Here is a 17616-nt window from a genome sequence, read left to right on the forward strand (position 1 = left end):
TCCATTTAGGCCTATATAGATTATACTTCAATTATTTCCAAATTACTTAATAAGTAGAGGCAGTTTCCTCAATGTCGTAAGCATAGATGTTAAGTATGCTGCCACATTATCTTAGTCCTTGATTAATGAACATTTCTTCAATTAAGTAGTCCCCGTGTAGATTATAGCCTACTTTATTTTTGTCTCTTAGCATACATATTTTTAAATAGTGATTATTTTAAATTCAGAAATCCTTTATTATTCATTAATGAACACAATATTAGCCATACGAATAACAAATTATTTTCCGTAATCAATGGCCATACGTGTGCTTCTAAATTAAATGAATTCCATCAGATAATTAAGGTGAAATTTGTTGGCGTCAGGTCGGGCTCTACCCGTACTGGCTGTTTAACATTAGAGTACTCTTACATTATGAAGACTATAAATTACACAGTCACCGGCTAATAGTGCTTTAATTTTGGTTGTTAGGTTACACGGCCCCTTTAAATTCTCGCCATAATACTTGGCATGTGCCAGAAGAAATGTAGTTCACGAAGGCAATAAAACAGTGGGGGAGCGTTGCCATCACTCAACGTGATAGCAAGATATATTTCAGCACATACTTAGCTGCCGTAGTCACATGTTCTAATGGAACAGAGAGTGACCGACCAAAAGGGTTCAAGGTCATCCGAAAGATGTCAACATTCTTTGTTATAATTTGCATACAGTTTCGTCGTGAGCGATCAGGGGTGCATCTACACAGTTTAACAAAATATTCCTTTTTAATTAGGAAAAAATAGCCAGTTTATAAAATTCTCTTGAGTTTGAAATTCGCGGCAAATTGGTCAGGGACCACCACTGCCATTTACATCATAACAAGGGCCGTGACATCGGTATATTTGTATTGACTTGAGGTCGATTGAAGGTGAACACAAGACGCCGGACGTGTTTCAGGTACAGGCAGCGGAAGCGAATTTGACACACGCCTAAGCAAGCACTTTCTGTGTTTTGTATAGTCTACGATTGTTGCGTATTATAGAATCAAGACAATATAATCATTGTATATAAGGGTAAAAGGAGTCATATAGATGTTTGACGGAAACGATGCAGCTTCCGTAAGTAATGCCCAAACTCTTCTTGGTGACCCAATTATTAAAAAAGAGTGTGCATATATTTCATCGTCCACACCTGTGGAGCAACGGTGAGCGCGTCTGGCTGCGAAACCGGGTGGCCCGGGTTCGAATCCCGGTCGGGGCAAGTTACCTGGTTGAGGTTTTTTCCGGGGTTTTCCCTAAACCCAATACGGGCAAATGCTGGGTAACTTTCAATGCTGGACCCCGGACTCATTTCACCGGCATTATCATCTTCATATCATTCAGACGCTAAATAACCTAGATGTTGATACAGCGTCGTAAAATAACCCAATAAAATATATTTCATCTAATTTTGGATTTATCTCCTCTACAATCGAATGTCTCGAAAAAACTGGTGTGAAAATGGTGGAGCAAATTTCGATAGTAAATAATCTCATCTCAAAAGTGAATGATTTGCAAGATTATATAAGCAAAAAGGTGTTTGCGAAAATGAACACAGTAATACAAAACAGGTAGTTTCAATTCATTATGCAAAATTGCAAGAGTTTTGTCAGATAAGTGTGATTGTTATTAACTTCATGAAGAAATAAATGATGTTAAATATATTACATATGCGCCCTTGGTTTCAGCCGATGTTGAACGCAGTTTTTCCGCGTACAAGGTTATACTATCCGACACTCGGCGGTCATTTTCATTGGAAACTTTGAAAATAAATGTTGTTGTTTATTGCAGCAGGAATCGAAACTAGGCGAACAACAAGTACGGAAGGTACGGAATAGATGTGATAAATAAATTAATGTAACAGTTAAATATAGGGCAAGCAAAATTGTGCGCCATATACGTTTCCGGCATTCTAAAACTGTAATTCAAAACTCTAAATAGGCTATATAAAAAGTCTTTTCAGACTTATGTTTTACCATATTTGTGATAATTTAAGTATGATTTCCAACAATTATTCTCAACCTCACCAGCATTTTAGACCATTCCGATATTAATCCATATATACAATGATTGTATTTTCTTGATTTCATTATTTATTTATTTATTTAGTTATTTATTTATTTATTTATTTATTTATTTATTTATTTATTTATTTATTTATTTATTTATGTCTATAACAGAGCAAAGCCCCAATTGCCATAGACGGTACAGATATTTGTTAAAAAAAACATAAAATTGCATATAACATGAAAAAAGAGATAAAACAAATACAAATGCAAGATAGGAGTGTAATTATAAATTAAAAATTAAAGATGAAATAAAAAAAAGAAATAGATACTACCTAAATAAAAGACACAGATATAGATATAAATGAAAAATACCAAATAAAAATAATACGCACTAATCGTATACAAAACATGGAACGTGCTTGCTTAGGCGTATGTCAAATTCGCTTCCGCTGCCTCTACTTGAAACACGTCGACCTACATTCTGTCCGGCGTAATGTTTTCACCTTTAGTCTAATACAAATATACCGATATCACGGCTCTAATCATAACATTGAGAGTTGGTAAAAACTTGTCAATCAGCTTATTGCCTCTATTTTTAGTAAACAATTGAATGGTACACGGGAATAACGATCAAGGGCCATTTTAGAAAGTTTCGAGAATAACGAATTTTAAAGTTTAAGCACTTAATACTTAGTTATGTGTGTATTTAATAGAAATTGACGTAGTGGAATGTCAAGAATGATGATTTCTTATTACTAGCTAGACCACATGATAGTACTTTCTTTCCACTATAAGATAGCATTATTAACTGAATTTCGATTTTTTATGGACCTTGATCGTTTTTCCCGTGTACCTTTCAATTGTGGAGTTTGATACAAGTGTGGAAAGGTTAGATTTATTCCTTGAAAAAATAAAGTGAAAATAGGTTGAAATTCAGTGAGTATGGACATGAAGTGACAGATTATTGTAATGTGGAAGAATGACTTGATTTAATATCTAACTCTATCCCAAAATTAATTGATATAAGTATGCTACATCCATTCTGGAGTAATTAATTTTTTTCCAAAAATAATATAATTTTTCAAACAAGTTTTCATAACATGAAAATTGTTATATAATCCAGACTTTGAATGATAGAGATATTGGGTTTACAGTAAAAAAAGCTTCGTTTTTCACAGGAATTTGGTCCCTATATAAAAATCAGGGGTCCCTCGCAATGGCGTCGTGGTCTAAGGCATCCTGTCTAGAACTCGCGTTACGCAATGCTCGCTGGTTCGAGTCCTCATGGGGGAAAAATTTTTCTCATGAAATTTCGGCCATTGTTTGGGACCGGTGCCCACCTAGCATCGTGATGCACTTGGGGAGCTACGATAGGTAGCGAAATCCGGTTGCGAATGTCAGCTATAACGGCTGGGGGGATCATCGTGCTAACTACACGATACCTCCATTCTGGTTGGATAATCGTCCACCTCTGCTTTGGCATGTGGGCGTGAGGCCAGCAGCCGGCTCATCGGTCTAGGCCCTTCATGGGCTGTAGCGCCACTGATTATTATTATTATTATTATTATTATTATTATTATTATTATTATTATAAAAATCAGAATGTTCCACATAAGTATAAGGACTGTAATTAAACATCACTTATGGAGGGATGTCCTTAAACTTTTGGTGGAAAGTGTATTTATGTTCTGCATTTAGACATTCAGCAGCCTGAAGATTTACTGCTGTCGCATTTGACGAGAGGATTTCAAGGTTTCGCGCTTCACAATATGGAAAACTTAATAAAAAAAAAAAAAAAAAAACACTCCAAGCGGATAATCATCTCGTGTAGGATTCGAACCCACGCCCGACCAAAGCCTCAGCTCTCGAGTCAAACTGCTATCATCTGTTCTACGCTAGTGACCGTTCGACCTATTGATAGAGATTTTCTCCAGGACTGCAATGAGACATCTTAAAGTGGAGTGTGATTTCATAAAGCTCTCTATCATTGCATTACCCATAATATTCCTTCCAGAAACTTACCTAACTTTTTCTTCCGCCTGCAAGTTGAAAAAATGATTTTTTTATTAAAATGCCCTTGCCACATGCACAAAGTTTGGGAAAGTTTGGTAGAAAATAAAGTATTTTTATATGTAAAGGGAAATCCGGATGAATATATATTTTTGAGTGTAGGAGAAGGATTCCAAAAGAAGAGTAAAACATAAAAGAGAGTAGATTTGCAAAGTGCGTAGCATTTGAATGATAAGCAATTCTTCTTGTATGCATAGCTGCTATGCTCTACGGTTTCTTCTTTCGCCATGCCTTGTGCACTCTGTCACTAGATTATGCAGAAGATGTGATACGGTTTCAAATTGAATTTATATTTTCTTCTTCCCCATCGTAGGAAGGGGTTGAGAAGAAAGAGATTTAGGAGTGGAGAACGATGGAGAATCTACACGACGTCTTAAACGGCAGAAAAAGAATAAAAATATCTGAAAGCAATGACAATTATTGAATCTCTTTTAATCTCTCTACGGCAGAGAACACAGTTGAATCGTTTATTTCTAAAACCACACAATTGACAAAAACAAAACTTTTGGGAAACCAATAAAAACTGTTTAGTTTCATTACTTTTATTTTTATTGTCAAAATGTATTTAACAAATGATATTATTTGCTAAATATGAGATTTATTGACCATTAATTGTGTTTTATAATATATATAAAGTCTCCCAAAAAATTAAATTAATTAGGGTGTTATGGGGTTTTTCCAACAAACAAACTGCCTCTAAGCCAGGCCTCCACAAACAGCGCTCAACGAGCGCGCGCGCTCCTTCAGAGCGGGAGAGCGGTGTAACGTCAGAAGACATAGACTTGCTCTAGGTAGAGGAGAGGGAAACGACCACTCAGTTATCTAGTGGAGTGCAGTGTATAGGCCTATTCTCAGTAACTGTTTCACGTTGCTTACCTACTGCTACAGTATAGTATGGAGGAATATAAAAGACGGAACATAACATTTAACATTTAACGATTTACAGCTCGAACTTATTGATCTTCAATGTGACCTAAGGGCTAAAGATCGTTTGAATAATACTACTAGTCTGGTTGAGTTTTACAAGACTAAACATTAGAAATAATATCCACGACTACACGGGCTGGCTTTGGAAATGATTGCTATGTTTGGCTCAACATTTATATTTGTGAGCAACTGTTTTCTATAATCAACTTTAATAAAGGCAGGCATCGAACATCTGTAACTGATGTTCCATTATGATCAGTAGGCTACTGTTCCTTTCAACTGCCAACAGCATAAAACCTCCTTTTCATGAAGTGATAAATAAAAATATAACGAAATGATATTGTACATTTAAGTAGCTATAGAATTTCTATTACTTCTGTAAAATAAATACTTCTTTATTAATTAATAATAGTCCAAGATAGTTTTGCAAACACTGAACGGGAATTCATTTCATAAGCACTCGTAATAGTACTTCGTTTTGTGTATATTTTGTACGAGATCACCCCTTCTTCCAGTCCACCCTTATACAGAGCGCAGCTAATATCTGCATTCCGCTCATGTGCTGTGATCCTGCTCGAAGAGCGCAAACCTTGTGCAGGCCTGCTCTAAGCAAAGCATTGCCTTTTCCCAAGTATCAGAGTGAATTAAAGTAAGTATGAACAAACTTTATAATCTATGTAAAAACTACAGTATAAAATCACAAAAAATTAAAGTTTTTTTCTGTTGCAACAGACATTTTTCTTATCTGGACTTATTATTTTTCTAGTCTTCACTTCCTCTGCCATTACTATCTTTGTTGGTGGTAGGCCATGTGTACAGTTCTGTGTAGAATCCTTTCACTTCATCCGGTATATACTGCAAAATCTTCTTAAGGTCCTCCATTTTTTAACATTGATTGGTAGCCTCGAGCTGTTATAAGCTAGGTCTGTTGCCAGTTCAAACGGTAAATTTTCAGCACAAACACTTTTCTCAGGAATTCGAATGGTGAATACTTCTGCCTCTACAATGCTGTCAATGAACTCTTTACAAACAACTTTACCTTTTTGTTATTGCAGTGAAAAAACTCATTGACCTTCGAAATTTTAAAATATACCTTTTTGTCCTTTGGTACACAACGGCCATAAGATGAATCAGACATGCTGGACAAAAATTTTCCCTACAAGTTTTGTAGTTAACCACATCATTAGCTTGAACTTGGACGAGTTCTCAATAATCATCATTAGCAACATTTTCATCACTTGAACCATCTTGTAACAAAATACTCAAAACAGATAATAATAGTAAGGGCAACACTTAATCAGCAATAGACCGAACAAAACACTGATCCGGCTGTGACTGAAATCAGCTGTTGGGTGCGACAGTGGTGCTGTCAGCTAGTGTGGCAGACTAGTTTATTTGAAAAGCACCATGTGTGATGTTAGTTGTGGGATTTTTACAATAAATGGAAATTTCTTGTCCAATTTTTTACATGTTACAGTCATGCTAGATATTATAAGGTTTTTATATCAAAAGATGCACATTCATGCTGGCAATCAAAATCCACAAAAAAAAAAAAACGCATTTTGTAAAAAAATGTCGATTGCAGTGTTTTTACAATAAACGATTCAGTTAATAAGAAGAACTGTTTAAAATTCTTATTGTTTATATTTTTAAATGCATGGGCATACGAAACGACATTTTCATTCGTCAAATTGAATTTAACTGTTGGGAATGGACCCTAATAATTATACGAGTTTTTAGGCATCCAAGGCTCATGTGTTGAGAAATAGACTTTTGGGCACTTCACCGTGTCATGGAACTTAACATTGGTAACTGAATCACTGACTTTCACGGACTCGATCTCAGCCGAAGATCGATGGAGTTCAAGCACACTTGATAAAGTTTGTCAGCTGTTCCTTATGTTCTACCTGAAAAGAGATATTGAATTTTCTCCAGAAGTATAGGAGACAAACAAAATTTCCACCAAGCAGATCCTGTTGAGTTGATTCAATATCCACAAATAGTAACTCCAGTTATTCTCTTTCAGTTGGCAATAATTAAACACTAGTGGGGAAAATTAACTCTGTTATTTTTTTCCTGCAACTATTAATATTTGTCAGAAATTAATACAATTTTTTTTAGATTCATTGTTTATGAGTAGCATGGAAAACAATAACTTCAAACTTCTTGGTATTACTGTGGACACCTCACTTACCTGGGCGTGCCAAACCATGGGTTCCTTAACAAAATATGCTTCCACGAAGGTTATCTATCTGCTCCTTAATTTTGTCGGTCTAATTTAGAAACACTCTGTATATATCATATGCGGAGACTAAGAGAAGTGCAGAAGAAAGGAGAGATTAAAGAATTCTGGGTTTGCAGTGAAAGACCTGCCTTCGGGTAGAAAACTGAACGAATGAGACGTAAAGCATATGGAACAGCTGACAAAGCTACCAAGCATCTTCGAAAACAATAAAATCTTTAGCATGTCTGCCTCCGAGAGGAGAGAAAACTTAGGAGACACATTTAATAGATTTTCGACACTTAAAAGAACCCTATCGCTGATAAAGTTCAGCTAGCGTATGGTAAAGTGTCCATCCAGCATCGTGGTCGCAAAATGTGGGACTACATTGACTAGCGTAATCCAGTGTGACAAATTAGCTTCAACTGCTGGTGCTGGGGGAATCATTGTGCAGACCACACATTACCTTCGTAATTGTCGGATGATCGTCCTCCTCTGTTGTGGTCAAGTCAGTGTGTCTTTGATGACGTTTCGCTAATGTATGTCACTGATGTTCACTAAGCATCGTATTAGGAAAATAGGCAGCTGCATTGGATACCAGAAAAATAAATAGCTTCAAGGTTTTGGGAGAGGAATCAATGTACAGGAGTGGCAAAAAAACCGGACCGACTCTTGTAGCTGATTCAAAAAATCCCGTGCTGTGTATTCTGTCAAACTGTTGTAATTTCAATATGGATAGTGAAGCCAGAGGTATGTACTGCTATTTAATGTAAAAATACGCAGTTATCTTTGTCGAATAGAGGTATAAATGTAATATTGATGCCAGATGAAAATAAAACTCTCAAAGTTTTTTCGTCTGTAAGTTTGAGGCACTGAAGGAAACAAAAGACGGTAAGAATCGAACAAATGCAATAAATTTCATTGTTACAATTAATTATACAATATGGATGTGTTTTGTGACTAGCAAAATTTGAATCTGTGACTCTGAAATCAGCTACAAGGGTCGGTCCGGTTTTTTTCGCCACTACTGTACAGCGATATTGCTGCGATATTTTACTACTTAATTAACTTATTATTCCCAGAACATGAATTTTACCAGCAATCGAAAAGCATTAGGAATAAATTTGAATAAGGAACAAAAAAATGTTTCCTTCCCAGGCAGGATTCGAACCACGAAAGTCTTGGTTACCAGTCTATCGTGCTGTGAGTGAACAAGGCTCTGAAATCAGCTACCAGGGTCTGTCCGGTTTTTTTTGTAACTACTGTACTTCTGTACAGTTTTGTTTTCTAACAATTTACTCCCGTACTGATCGGATGACCGTTCACCTGTGCTACGGTTAAATGAATGTACAATCTTAGAAAAAAGGATTTGAATGATTTATTTCAATATACTGTTGACTTCAAAACTATGTAACAACTAAACTAGGTAACATATATATTTATTTGCAAATAGAAGTTATTTTGGGATCTGAATTGGATTTATTTTATCGAACAAAAGACAATCTAGTTTATTTGTAGAAACTTTCACGTACAGCTGCTTAATAATAAGTTATTGCAATTGCTAATAATGACACTGACAAACTTTTTTCCTGCACTTTGCTGTTGTTGGACGCAGCATAGTACACCGTGATAATGCTACGCCCATAATAGCCGTGTTAATTGCATTGTGATACGCATGTGGGAGTGGAATCCAATTGCACAGTTCTCATTCATATGTTAGTAATCCGAATAGTGTCACGTACGAACACAGATACCAATTGTGTCATCCAACTTTATTTAAATAACTTAAACGGCTGGCTTTCCAAGCTATTTATAAAGGCTATATTTGAAATGTACCATCGAGGTACGTAACTTAAAACTCGCAGTAGCCGCAATAATGTATTAACCCTTAACTTGGCAAAGCTTAATTTCTCACACTAGTTTATTAAACCTTGTCGGACCGTAAAGAAAACAAGCACCGCAATGTTCATATTTTTATATGTTGTACCCCAGATCACATATACTCGTATGTAGATTGCTCATTAATTTATTTCTTCCTGTAACCACTACAGAGTGCCATCGACAAAGAGTACCATGATACAATAGAGTAAATGCCTCGAGGCTTAGTGATAAATTGTTGTTAGAGCGAAAAATAAACAATTTGAATTATATTGAAACACATTATATTAAACGAAGTAACTTCAAGGAGATGCGAATTAGTCATGATCCATATGTATGATGCCTGAAAATAGCTATTGAGCCTTTGAGTGCTGCAATTGTTAGATCTCTTAAAATAATTTTATGCAGGCCAAAAGAATTACAGAAGTCGACTAGGAACCGGGGTATGGTCCCACGGGCTCCTATCATTAGTCCCGTAATGACGATGGATTCCAGATGGTATTTGTCCTTATAAAAACTGATGGAAGGTTCATATATATTCCTTTTTTCCTCGTGTACTTCTTCTGGCTGGTGTTCGTGCGATTCGTAGGGTCTATGATGTAACCTTCAAGAGAGGGAGGTTTAAATGCAATTATGTCAATTCTTCGATTACTGCCCTCACTGAATATGCCGTGTACTTCTTCATATACTGAATAACCTTTGTTCCTTAAGGCAGTTGCTTACTTATTGGCTTTTAAGGAACCCGGAGGTTCATTGCCGCCCTCACATAAGCCCGCCATTGATCCATATCCTGAGCAAGATTAATCCAGTCTCTACCATCATATACCACCTCCCTCAAATCCGTTTTAATATTATCTTCCCATCTACGTCTCGGCCTCCCCACAGGTCTTTTTCCCGCCGGCCCCCCAACTAACACTCTATATGCATTTCTGGATTCGCCCATAAGTGCTACATGCCCTTCCCATCTCAAGCGTCTGGATTTAATGTTCCTAATTATGTCAGGTGAAGAATACAATGCGTGCAGCTCTGCGTTGAGTAACTTTCTCCATTCTCCTGTAACTTCATCCCTCTTAGCCCGAAATATTTTCCTAAGAACCTTATTCTCAAACACCCTTAATCTCTGTTCCTCTCTCAAAGTGAGAGTCCAACCTTCACAACCATATAGAACAACCGGTAATATAACTGTTTTATAAATTCTAACTTTCAGATTTTTTGACAGCAGACTAGATGACAAAAGCTTCTCAAACGAATAATAACAGGCATTTCCCATATTTATTCTGCGTTTAATTTCCTCTCGAGTGTCATTTATATTTGTTATTGTTGCCCCAAGATATTTGAATTTTCCCACCTCTTCGAAGGATAAATCTCCAATTTTTATATTTCCATTTCGTACAATATTCTGGTCACGAGACATAATAATATACTTAGTCTTTTCGGGATTTACTTCCAACCCTATCGCTTTACTTGCTTCAAGTAGAATTTCCGTGTTTTCCCTAATCGTTTGTGGATTTTCTCCTAACATATTCACGTCATCCGCATAGACAAGAAGCTGATGTAACCCGTTCAATTCCAAATTGCTCATTGCTATGTTAAAATCGGTTGCACTTTGAAGAGAGCAACCGCCAGGATCGCCACCCGTCCGCCGTAAACAAACACGAGATGGCAATACAGTCGCTAATGCAATTCAAATGGGAGTTATGTAACTACATGGCAGCATAGTAAACCTGACAAAAATTGTTACCGCCAAAGCCTATAACGTAGAGAAATCTGGGTATATATGATCTAGGTTTGTACAATATTATAGTATTGTGAAATTTTAATTTTTCTACCAATTTTTTTCTATTGTTCTAATAAAATTATAGCATATATACATCTTGATTACACAACTTTTAACACTGTATCACTTAGGAATATGTATGATAAGAACTTCCTTGTGTTAAATTTTAACGTACCTTGTTAACATGTTTCGACCTATTTTCGGCCATCTTCGGAACTGGTCGTTGTTGGTCTTGGCGCCTCTTGTTTCCTGTGTGGGTGCGTTCGTAGTGTAGAGTCAAAGAGTGTATGTGTTTTGAAATTGAGTTGTGTGTTGAGAATTTCGTTGGGGTGTGTTTCCGTGTGTCTGTATATTTCATATTGTTCTAGTGTGTTGAGTTTCTGGCTTTTTGGTTGGATGTGCAGTATTTTAATGTCTGTGTGGATGCCTCTGTAGGTGTGGTTGGCATTTGTGATGTGTTCTGCATATGTGGAGGTGTTTTGTAATTTTGTTATGGCTGTGATGTGTTCTTTGTAACGTGTTTGAAATTGTGTTAAATTTTAACGTACTTTGTTAACATGTTTCGACCTATTTTCCGTCATCTTCGGAACTGGTCATTGTTGGTCTTGGCGCCTTGTTTCCTGTGTGTAGAGTCAAAGAGTGTATGTGTTTTGAAATTGAGTTGTGTGTTGAGAATATCGTTGGGTGTGTGTTTTCGTTTCAAACACATTACACAGAACGCATCACAGCCATAACAAAATTACAAAAAACCTCCACATATGCAGAACACATCACAAATGCCAACCACACCTACAGAGACATCAACACAGACATGGAAATACTGCACATCGAACCAAAAAGCCAGAAACTCAATACACTAGAACAATATGAAATATACAGACACACGAAAACACACCCCATCCGTATTCTCAACACACAACTCAATTTCAAAACACATACATTCTTTGACTCTACACTACGAACGTACCCACACAGGAAACAGGAGGCGCCAAGACCAACAACGACCAGTTCCGAAAATAGGTCGAAACATGTTAACAAGGTACGTTAATATACCATTAAGTACGAGAAAATTCGTACCGGCACCGGGAATCGAACCCAGGACCTCTCAGCTGTGCGCACTGAGTGCTCTCTAACCAACTGAGCTATGCCGGGACCCGATTCACGACGCCGGCCGAACTTCTCTCGTAGTATCGTGTTACGGCCTTACTGCCTGCACTTGAGATGATACACGTCATATATGTACAGGAGCGCATACAGTATTACATGACTTTATGGCCATATTCAACAACAGTTTCTTTAAACTGTTAACATCATATATGTATCAAATATGAATGAGGTCTCGCCCACCTCATTATATTTTGCTCGACTAGTATAACTAGTCAGTTTGTTTTTATACCATTAAGTACGAGAAAATTCGTACCGGCACCGGGAATCGAACCCAGGACCTCTCAGCTGTGCGCGCTGAGTGCTCTCTAACCAACTGAGCTATGCCGGGACCCGATTCACGTACTTAATGGTATAAAAACAAACTGACTAGTTATACTAGTCGAGCAAAATATAATGAGGTGGGCGAGACCTCATTCATATTTGATACATATATGATGTTAACAGTTTAAAGAAATTGTTGTTGAATATGGCCATAAAGTCATGTAATATGCGCTCCTGTACATATATGACGTGTATCGTCTCAAGTGCAGGCAGTAAGGCCGTAACACGATACTACGAGAGGAGTTCGGCCGGCGTCGTGAATTGGGTCCCGGCATAGCTCAGTTGGTTAGAGAGCACTCAGCGCGCACAGCTGAGAGGTCCTGGGTTCGATTCCCGGTGCCGGTACGAATTTTCTCGTACTTAATGGTATAAAAACAAACTGACTAGTTATACTAGTCGAGCAAAATATAATGAGGTGGGCGAGACCTCATTCATATTTGATACAAGGTACGTTAAAATTTAACACAATAAAGTTGTTATCATACATATTCCGTAATATAGCATATAGCCTATTAACCTGTTGCATCCTATAGGATACATTGTCAATTTAAGGGTTAATTCTTAACTTCGGACTACGATGTCTGTACCGTGACGAAAACTGAATTTTTTGCAGTGATTTCGGTTGCGTCTTCGGATGAAAAGTATGAGTCCTTTGTATTATTTATATTCACAGTTTGGACACGTTGAATACTTCATGCCATCACATACGGATGAATTTTGAAACTTCTTTCGTGTAATATTGGTTTACAATCATATCTTAACAATTAATATTTTGTGAGGAATATATGAATGTGATGATGATGATGATCATGGTGATGATGATAAGCGTATTATTGTTATACGGCTTGGATATACAGAGTGGATGGTAAGCTCTGTACTAAAATTAAACTGGCAATAGATCATGAGGAGAGGTTTGAAAAATCTAAATAAGATTTTCCTCTAACATTCACCATTTTAGAGGAAATAGTTATGTTTCTATGAAGCATAGGGGAATATCACGGCTACTGCAATAACTCTACTTAGTGCGGCCAGCACTCCTTACCTTCCCCTTCCCCTCTGCTAACTCAGTCGGTGACGCGCAACAGTGCAAGATTTATTTTAACGATTTTCGCAATTATTCAATTTAAATTCATGGCTGAAGGGTTTTATATGCAAAAAAAAAAAAAAGATTCAAGACTTTGTTCAGATTATTTTTATCTATCTGTTTGTATAGCAATAGCCATTTCTCTCAGGGCCGTTACCGCATAGAGCACTGCAAATATTGGGCAAAGACTATTTTTTTCTGCTTAACGGCTTCATCGAAGGAAAAGTGTAATAAAAGTTGATACATTTTTCTCTTAAAATTTGGTGCATCGGGCTCCTTTCACCCTATATACGACTGGAAGATGTAGAAATATGTATATACAAGCCATTCGTCATCTCGCGAAAGCAAATGCATGCATGTGCCATAGTTCATTATTATGGTAGGAGTTAGTTTGCTAGCTAGCTGTAAATAGAAGCTTAGCGAGGGAGAGAAGCTTCCCAGTCTACGTTCCTCTTCCCCTCAAGTGAGAGTTGTTTCATGAGATAAGAAATAGTCTGTAAATATGACCTAAGAACTTAACAATTTTAAGAGCTATATTACATTAATTCTGTAAAATGCCACTGTAAATATTTATCCCCTTTTATTACGTAACGCCAATGTCGGTTTAATGATAAGAGTAAAAATCAGACTCGTACGAATAGTAGGATAATTATCGAGTAAAATAGTGTCAATATTTAGAGAGGAAAATAATAATAATAATAATAATAATAATAATAATAATAATAATAATAATAATAAATGACACTCGGGGGGAAAATTATACGCAGAATAAATTTGGAAAATGCCTGTTATTATTTGGTTGAGAAGCTTTTGTCATCTAGTCTGCTCTCAAAAAAGCTAAAAGTTAGAATTTACAAAAGAGTTATATTACCGGCTGTCCTGTGTGGTTATGAAACTTGGACTCTCACTTTGAGAGAGGAACAGAGAATGAAGTTTTCAGGAAAATATTTGGAGCTAAGAAGGAAGAAGTTACAGGAGAATAGAGAAAGTTGCACAACGCAGAACTGCACGCATTGTATTCTTCACCTGACATAATTAGGAACATTAAATCCAGACGTATGAGATTGGCAGGGCATGTAGCACTTATGGGCGAATCCAAAAATGCATATAGAGTGTTTGTTGGGAGGCCGGAGGGAAAAAGACCTTTGGGTTGATCGAGACGTAGATGGGAGGATAATATCAAAATGGATTTGAGGGAGGTGGGTTATGATGATATAGACTGGATTAATCTTGTACAGGATAGGGACCGATGGCATGCTTATGTGAGGGCGGCAATGAACCTCCGGGTTCCTTAAAAGCCGTAAGTAAGTAAATAAGTAAGAATATTAGAAAAGTGTTCTTTTGGAACTAATACGATGTAACCATTTTTTGAGCCACTCTATCCACGGAATAAGCTGTTATAATTTGCACATTTATGTTACTTCCAACCTCTGTATCATATTACATTAAATATTACATGAGGGAAGGAACAGGCCACTCTATAGGCTTACCATTATCTCTCGCTTAGTTGTCTCATGGGTGATGCTTATTTGTGTCACTTATGAGGTTCCAAGCAGTCTTCTGACAGTTGACTAAACAACATCAAAATAATTATAATTATTACATGTTATTCTTTAGTTACATGAATATAGTTAACTTTATTTCCCACCAATGAACCCTTAAACAGATTCAACGGTTTGCGGGCCTTTCGTCCACTACCTTTTGTCCACAAATTGCTTCATCCATTAACTTTCGTCCACTCACTTTCGTCCACGTTCTATTGTCCACAACCGATTGGTCTATACAATTTACGTTCATACATACGTTTTGTCCACACTTTTTATGTCCATAACCTTTCGTCCATATCAGAATACATATTTGTGTTTCTCTACAATTGCATTGCCGGAAACATGGTTACGGAATGTGTAAGAAGCTGTCTTCAGTGGGGAACAGAAGATTAACAATGCCATCGAAGGTTGGCATAGTAAATTTAAAAAGTCATGGTTGTTCATCGTCCCAGCATTTGGAAGTTTTTGGAAGTCTTGCTGGATGAACAGGAATCAAATGAGCAGGTGATTACTCATCTGTTGGGAGGATACACGCGAGTCCGCGCACCATTTAATCAAATGTCAATAATCATGAACGCATCAGGGAAATGGTTATACGTTATGAAGACTACAAGAAGGACGGACGGCTGGCAACATATTAGAGAGAAATTTCATACAGAAATTAACCCTGCCGAAGATGTTCATGAAGAAGAAAATGATGACTAATCTTGTTTATAATACAAACAGTATGTACATTCAACAACACATTTAAATAAATTACTTTTTCACAAAATTAATTATGTTTCATGTCATCTATTTTTCTTGCCATAGTGGACGAAATAGTCAGTGGACTAAAACATAATGAACGAAGCATGAAAATGGACTAAATGGTCAGTAGACAAAACTTAATGGACGAATCATGAAATGGACAAATGTCAGTGGACAAAAGAAAAAGTGAACGAAACATAGTGGACCAAAGAAGATCCTGTAACGGATTCAACACGTGTTAAGAATTTACGGTTATTAAAACCACCAAATTAAATAAAATTCAATTGAATAGGCCTATACAATTTTTATTTCTATTGCATGTTGAGGACATAATATTTCTTAGAAATATGCATTCTTTCTCAAATGTTACCTATAACTTATAACTTTGTACAATGGCAGATACAAATAAAAACCATGAGCACGCGGTGACATTTCTCTTCTCATGAGACGTTCCTGGATATAAAATAACAATAGTGGAATATGTGAGGCAGAGTTATATTTTCGTAAGGATTTTGTGATAAATTTGTTGTTGTTTTTATTTCTCAGTTTAAGTTTCATTTGTGGCTTGTATTGTGCGGCTGATAAATCCACTCGTTTGTTCTTCACCAGGAAGAATGAAATTGGATGGCTCACGAGGAGAGAGAAATATTACGTCACGTACACTGGTGGAAGAGAGGAGTCAGTTTTCCTGACTAATTCGCATGGCAGGCTGAGAGACAAATTTTTCAACGCGCGTTCTCTTTCATTCTTCAAGTGTCGCAATATCTGTGCCACAGAGTGTAGCGATAGACAAAATCCAAATTGCCTTTTCCGTTGTATGCAACAGTGCTGCTCCGAAGAAAAGTTCCATGTTGATGATTATTAGGGACGATTTTAATTTAAGATTATATTAAGTACGAAATAAACTGTGCGATGCGACAAAGATATTCCGTGTTTTATAAATAATAATACGAATTTTACCTATAGATAGATAGATTTGTTGAGTCATATGCATACTTACTGGCTTTTAAGGAACCCGGAGGTTCATTGCCGCCCTCACATAAGCCCGCCATTGGTCCCTATCCTGAGCAAGATTAATCCATTCTCTATCATCATATCCCACCTCCCTCAAATCCGTTTTAATATTATCTTCCTATCTACGTCTCGGCCTCCCTAAAGGTTTTTTTCCCTCCGGCCTCCCAACTAACACTCTATATGCATTTCTGGATTCGCCCATACGTGCTACATACCCTGCCCAACTCAAACGTCTGGATTTAATGTTTCTAATTATGCCAGGTGAAGAATACAATGCGTGCAGTTCTGTGTTGTGTAACTTTCTCCATTCTCCTGTAACTTCATCCCTCTTAGCCCCAAATATTTTGCTAAGCACCTTATTCTCAAACAGCCTTAATCTCTGTTCCTCTCTCAAAGTTAGAGTCCAAGTTTCACAACCATACAGAACAACCGGTAATATAACTGTTTTATAAATTCTAACTTTCAGATTTTTCGACAGCAGACTGGATGATAAAAGTTTCTCAACCGAATAATAACAGGCATTTCCCATATTTATTCTGTGTTTAATTTCCTCCCGAATATTATGCATACAGATTTTTATATTATCATAATTTTCTCTAAAATCCAATGCACGGGTCTTCTGACCGTACGTGCTTTGTACCTAAAACAAGTCCTACTTTGTAGGCTTCACCTCCCCCCACCTATGATTGTATCCAACTACTCCGTACATGTTCCAATTCGACACACTGTAATAAAGTATGTTAATAGGAGTACTTTTCTTTGCAAAGCGGACAAAGGCGCTCTCCTTCGTTGACAATTTTATTACCCTTCCATGCCCCCAATCTTAGCCACGCTAAA

Source organism: Periplaneta americana, chromosome 7 (assembly GCF_040183065.1).
Source record: "Periplaneta americana isolate PAMFEO1 chromosome 7, P.americana_PAMFEO1_priV1, whole genome shotgun sequence".
Taxonomy (NCBI): domain Eukaryota; kingdom Metazoa; phylum Arthropoda; class Insecta; order Blattodea; family Blattidae; genus Periplaneta; species Periplaneta americana.